The sequence below is a fragment of the Physcomitrium patens genome, chromosome 1 (assembly GCF_059467195.1).
Source record: "Physcomitrium patens ecotype Gransden chromosome 1, ASM5946719v1, whole genome shotgun sequence".
Classification (NCBI taxonomy): Eukaryota; Viridiplantae; Streptophyta; class Bryopsida; order Funariales; family Funariaceae; genus Physcomitrium; species Physcomitrium patens.
In genome coordinates this window covers 25,543,910-25,550,966 of record NC_143410.1, presented here as the reverse complement: position 1 = coordinate 25,550,966, position 7,057 = coordinate 25,543,910, and positions in this window count along the sequence as shown.

Sequence of the window (7,057 nt, the reverse complement as noted above, 5' to 3'; positions counted from 1 at the left end):
ACAATGGAATCAAAAATTGCAGAACAAGTTAACACACAAATATCTTCCAAAACAACTATAGTTCCTACAAACATAGAAGCAACTATTGTATATTTTTTTCACCATCAAGCCATAGCATTTTTGGGACCTTAGTAGGCATCCCTTGCCAAAGTAGGCACCAACGCCAAAGGTTCAATTAATTCACTTAAAAACGAAATCAAAAATTGTATCAATTCCTGATTTAGACATCCAGCACAACCTTATTAATTCTCAAATTCCAGAATAAAACAATAGTACTGAAAAAAAATCTGCACTCTGATGGAGTGCATGTAAGCAATGTTGCTCACAAAAAAAATAAATCTAAATTTTTGAGAAGAAGCAGTTCTAACCACTGCTTACCTTCTAAAATGAATAGTCTCTTACATAAAGAACTACAAAATTCCACGTGTCAAATATATTGCACTTATATATTTATTGATGTATTACATTACTATATCTTGTGAAGTGTGCTTGAGAATGCATTGAATACTTAGTTGTAGAAGATAAAATAGAACTTACAATAAGTTAATTCTAACAACTCTAATGGAATCTTAAACAAATTTCAATTAAATTATAACAATGTTAATGAGTCTTTAATTAAATTTCAAAAGAAGTTTCAAGAATTTAAAAAAATAATATAAAAAAATCAAAAATTAATCTTCAAGAAGTATATATAATAAAAAAATCTTCAAAAAAAAAAAAAAATCCTAATTGAATCCTAACTATTTTTTAATGTAATCCTTAATAAATTCTAATGGAATCCTAAACCGATTATAACTAAATTTTAAACCAATATTAATCAAGTGTTAAGCAAATCCTAAATTTCAATCACATTCTAGACCAAACCCTAAATCAAACTTTAATCAAATTTTAAATATTAATTAATTCCTAGGCCAAATCTTAACCAAATCCTAATAAAATCTTAAATCTTGATCTTAGAAAAAAATTCTAATAAAATCCTAAATCCTAATCTTAAATCAAATCTTAATCAAATCTTAAATCCTAATTCTAAAATAAATTCTAATAAAATCCTAAATCCTAGACCAAACATAAATAAATCTTGAATTCTAAATCAAATCCTAATCAAATTCTAAATCTTAAATAAATTCTTAAGAAATCCTATAGTAGATTGAAACCTCAAAAATTTATGATTGAATCATTAATATCAACTCAAAATTTCTACACTTTTTCAAAACTTAGTTGAAAAAAGTATAAGAAAAATGAGATTAATTACACTTTCTAATTGAGAAAAATGTAAGATAATCCATTGAGGTATTGAGTAGCCTCCTTCTTCAACATTGGTGAGTAGCTTTTAGTACTAATATATTCTTTTTAAACCATTGAATTGCTCTCAAAATTCACACAAATATTGGCAATCAATTCTACTACCTATAATATGATTTTTACTTCAATCAAACTAACAAATTATTGAAAATTCTAAAAAATTCACATAAACTCTCAAATCCCAATTTTTAAGATCTTAATCCATTTGAACTTCAATAATCTTCAACTTAACCATTTAACTAATTTCAAATTTATAATAAATATTAAACACATCTATACTTATAAATTCAAAAATTTCTACCTATAGATCTATTATAAAACTCATGAAATTATCCAAAATATCAACTTTATTTTATTTTACAAAATCCAAAGTCACAAAAAATAATTGTGATTTTATAAAGCTCTTACAAACTCATTATAAACTCAAATCCTTCAAAATAAATGTTAAAAGAAGCCAAATTCTTTTTCTTTTTTTTTCTTTTTTTTTTTAATTCTATTCTTTGATTTATAAAAAAAATCCTATAAATGGCATAGATACTCAATTTCGTCCTTCAAGATTTGATTTTGATCTTAGTTAGTAATTGGTCCTTTTTAATTATCAATTCTTATTTTTTTAAGATTATTTTTGCTAAAATCAACTTCTAACTCCTTTGTACATATTCCAATATTATTTATTTGTGTAATCTACTTTGTTATGGCTTATTTATAGCCATAAAAAGCAAATAGAATCTATTTTCATAAAAGGCGTTTCTAACACTACAAGATTTTATTACCTACGTATCTTTTATATATATATATATATATATTTATTATATCTTTTTAATTAGACTCTTTTATAATAAAATATTTTCTTTTTTCTTTTACCTAATGGTCATATTATTACATGACAATGCATATATACATTTCAAAAGCATAGAAAAATAAATTAGATGCAATGATTGTGAAGGCTATATTTGTTGGCCATTGCAAAAATATCAAGTCCTTCCAAATTTGGAATACATAGTAGTAGAAGATGATAATATGGTGTGATGTAATTTTTGATGAGCTATCATTCCTTAGACATAACACCTCTACATAATTCTTAAGTCTTTTCTCAATTCAACAACTATAACTCAATTAAAGTAAAAATTTATGGTGTCTTGTGATAAGACAACTATATGGTGAAAAATTAAAAAATGGATATTATTAAAGAAGAGCCTAGTAGAAGAATAGAGTAGGAAAATAAAGACAAATGATAGAAAGATAGTAAAAAGTTTAGTCTTAATGTTGTTTTTTCTAGAAGGAACTTCTATTTATTTTGTAGGGATAGAAAAATCTCAAATCAAAGTAAATAAGATAAGTAAATAATATAAGAATCTTTAAAAGAGAATTAAAAATATATTTAAGTAAAAATTATCTCAAATTATTAAAAATTGATGCTTGAAGAGGACCAATTGAGAACTTGGGTCAAAATCAGACCTTGAGGCACAAAACCACACACCTATGGCAACTTTGAAGTTCTTTTGTCAATTGAATAAAAGAATTTGAGATCAGACTTAAAAAGAGATTTTTAAAAGTTAGTTTTGTGTCATTTGAATTAATATTGAGGTTTTGAGGGATTTTAAAGTTAGTAATGTAGTTGGTGGATTTAGATTTTGAGAAATAAAAATAAGTTTACAAATTTGAGGATTTTGTGAATTTCGTAGCATATTTATGGATGAAAATTTGGCAATGTGTTATTGTACTTGATGTAAATTTGTATGAATTTTTTGAAGACAATTAGATTGTTAGATTGAAGAGTACAAGAGTTTTGTGGGTTGTGGTCTTGGAAATTGGCGTTTAGATAATCAGTGAGGATTTCTAAGATATCTATCAATTTGCTAACTGAATTGGAATACAATTTTGCTCAAAAGTAGTTAGCTTAACTTTCAACAATTGTACAAAGTTTAGAACTAATTTAATGGTGAAATTAAGAAATCATGGTTTGAGAATATCAACATATAGTTTGAAAAAGGAAGTTGGTAGACACTTGAGCAGAGTGGAGGGATTATCATCTATTTGGTATGTGCAATCTTCTTCAATTTTTTTGCTTATTACTAACTTAGTTGTTGCAAAGTTTAAAAATTTTGAATGAAAATCAATAGTTCAAGCATTAGTTATTAAATTTTTAATATATTGTAGGATTTATTAAGAATTTGTTTAAGATTTAGGATTTGATTAAGGATTGATTAGAATTGATTTAGGATCTAAGGTTTGGTTAGAATTAGGATTTTATTAGGATTTGATTAAAGTTGGTCTAAGATTTAGGATTTGGTTAGGATCTAAGATTTTGCTAGGATTTGATTAGGGTTATTCTAAGATTTTGGATTTGGTTAGGATCTAGTGATTTATTAGGATTTTATTAGGATTTGACTTAGGATTTGAAAAAGATTCATTAGGATTTTAATTAGGGCTTCAATCAAGATTTAATTAAAATTTAACCTAATATTTGATTAATATTTTAAATAGTATTTAATTAAGATTTTAATTAGGATTTTAATTAGGATTTAAATAGAATTTATTTAAGATTTATTTAAGGTCTTTATTTTTAATATTTTTTTAGGATTCTTTATTATTTTTTAAAATTTCTATCTTTAGTATTAATTTTTTTAAGGTTTATTTTTATTATATATCTTTGAAATTAATTTATGACTTTTTTCATTTCTTTTTTGAGTTTCTTTTATAACTTCTTTTAAATTTACTTGGATTAATTTAAGTCTAATTAAAATTATTTAGAATTACTTAAATAACTCCCGAAGCGACAGAATAGAGGCAGGCAATGGAGATAGAACATAAATCACTCCTGAAGAACAAAATTTAGCGGCTTGTCTCTCTGCTCCCAAACCAAAAGCCCGTATGCTGCAAATGAGTTTATAGAGTTAAGATGCACTCCAACGGGTCCGTTGTAAAATTTAAAGCACGAAGAATTGCCAAGGAGTACAGGCAACTATTCGGGATAGATTACGATCAGACATTCAGTCCCGTAGTAAAGTACGAGTCCATCCGGATGGTGCCCGCCATCGCAACCCAGCAACACATGCCGATTATTTAATTTGACATACAAATAGCGTTCTTGGATGGATCGCTCAATACGGAGATCTACATGCAAGAGCCGCAAGGGTTCAAAATTTTAAGCCAAACCTCCCCACAAATGGTGTGCTTCCTGCTCAAGAGCCAATATGGCCTAAAGCAGTGCGACCGAATCTGGAATCAAACATTCCACATCTTCTTCATGAAGTTTGACCTTGAAGGAATCGAAGCTGATCCTCGCATCTACATTTTGAAGTTAGAACCGCGGCTCATTGTACCTCTCTTTGTGGATGACAGATTAGCCACGTATTTTTCACCGACCCGGTTGGAGGACCTCGTGCACCACATGGAAAAACACTTCGGTATTACTCGCTCGAACGCCGATCTCAACATCGAGTTCCACATTCTTTGCCTCCAATCCAATGGTCACCTTTTCATCCATCAAGCAATTTACCTCCGACGAATACTAAGCCGCTTGGGCTTTAGCGAGTGAACCCCGCTGAGAGAACTTGCTGACCTGAACACAAAACTCGATAATGGTGGGGAATCCTTTCTACCACCATTTCTCTAATCTACAGCTGTGGAATGCCTCCTTTATGCACAAAACCTCAGCTGCCTTGAGATTAGTTATGCTGTCAACACCGTTGCACAATTCTCAGCAAACCCGTAATGCCAACACTATCAAGCCGTGGCCCGAATTTTTTGTTAACTTGCAGCCACTTTCCACCTTTCACTGTGCTTCAGCAGTACTGCCAAGTCAATGTTACTCGAAGGGTATGGAGATGCCAACTAAGCTGGAGATGTTACAGATGGAAAGTCTGGCATCGGCACGCTGCTCTTTCTCAACGGGACACCCGTCTACTGGTGCAGTAGAAAACAAAGCTGCGTCTCTACCTCTACCACCGAGTTTGAATATGTGGCAGCAGGGTCCACAACGAAGGACATCATCTGGCACCGTTGGCTTCTCACAAACCCACGTTACAAGCCAAGCTAAGCAACGCGCCTCTTCTCCGACAATCAAAGCGCCATTCGGTTCGTTCACAACCCTGAGTTTCACCTTTGTACAAAACACAGTGATGTGATATAACATTTCATACGCGAGCACCAACATTTGGGTGAGATCAACATCCAATACGTGAATACCACCGCACGACTTGCCGATTTGCTAACCGAAGCTCTTACATTGGATCGTTTTTCTTTGTTTTGCAACTCCATCGGTTTGCTCCCAATGCCAAACATCGAGCCTGCCCATTAAGCAAAAGATTTTCTGATACTACAGTCCACTAGTATTGGGAGCTAGTGGTCTGAGGGAGGATGTTGAAAAACAAACTTCCAGCTGAGCACACTCGTGCACTTCCAGCAAGTAACCAAATTCAGTTTAAGACAAATGATGATTTAACTGAATAAACTTTAGTTTGTTAGGGTGCACAACGTTTTAAACCCAGCGCACACTTGCGGCAGGGTGTGTGTCATTTTTCACCTTCGCTAAATGAAAGCAACAGAATATCTTCTGTGTAATCGTATGCGTGTATGGATCGAATGTGTTCTTGAGTATCCCTCCATTTTTATTGTCAACACCATTGGACTGGAAACGCCACTTGAACATCGCTTTGAATACGCAATCGATACAATTTCTACAATCGTATGCTTATTGCTTTTTCCCATCTGAAGTTGCTTGGTACTGATGAAGATTGTAGAGTTGACCAGTTTTGGTTTTTTGTACTGAGGTTTGTGACGACATCCTCTGTGTATTTATTGAAAGTTGTGAGCAAGTAAGAGTTATGCTTGTGGTTCAAGTCTGGAGTACTTGCACAACGGATGCAGTCCAAACATCATACACCGTGATATCAAGAGTTGTAGCATTCTTCTCACTAGTAATTATACGGCAAATGTTGCTGATTTCGATCTTTCTAAGATGCTCGGGGAAGCAGCATCTCATGTCGCCACCATGGTGAAGGGAACCATCGATTAATTGGACCCAGAGTATGAAAACTTCAAACACTGATTATTTTAGCATGGAAGGTGTGAAGTTGCAGAGAGGGATAGAGTTAATGATCTCAAATAGCGTACCTAGCTTAGTTTGTGCTGCCTTGTTTGTCCACCAAATGCAACTGTTCTGATATCGAACTGCTGTCTTTGTTTCATGGATACAGATATACTTCCACACAGAATTTGACGGAAAAGAGCGATGTTTACAGTTTTGGTGTAGTGATGTTGGAGATATTGTGTGCTCGAGCGCCAAATGACAACACCTTAGCGAACAAAGACGAAAGAAATTTAGTTCATTGAGTACGAACACACATGCCACCGTGGATTCATGTCCAAAGATTGTCTCAATACTGGAATGCTATAGATTCGTGATTTCAGTTTCGCATGTACCATGCGTTGAACATCCCATTTACCATAAGAATTCTCAACAATTGGAAGCTACTCTCTCTTTGTTTTGAATCTCCAGAGACGTCGTTTTGGACATGCTAGATGCGCGAGTGAACCGCTGGGCTCATCAGTCACAGCTGAATGATTGTTGATAACGTTCTGATGCGGCTTTGTGTGGATCCCCCATTCAGACAAGAAACTGCGTTCAAGCAGGAGACGTTGAGAGGATACTAGATCCAGTTCTTTTAAGATGCGTCTCTGACATGGAGGCTGTCTGGAGAGTTGCAGAAACGGCAATCATGTGCGTGGAGCCCAGAGGGAAGTTCCGGCA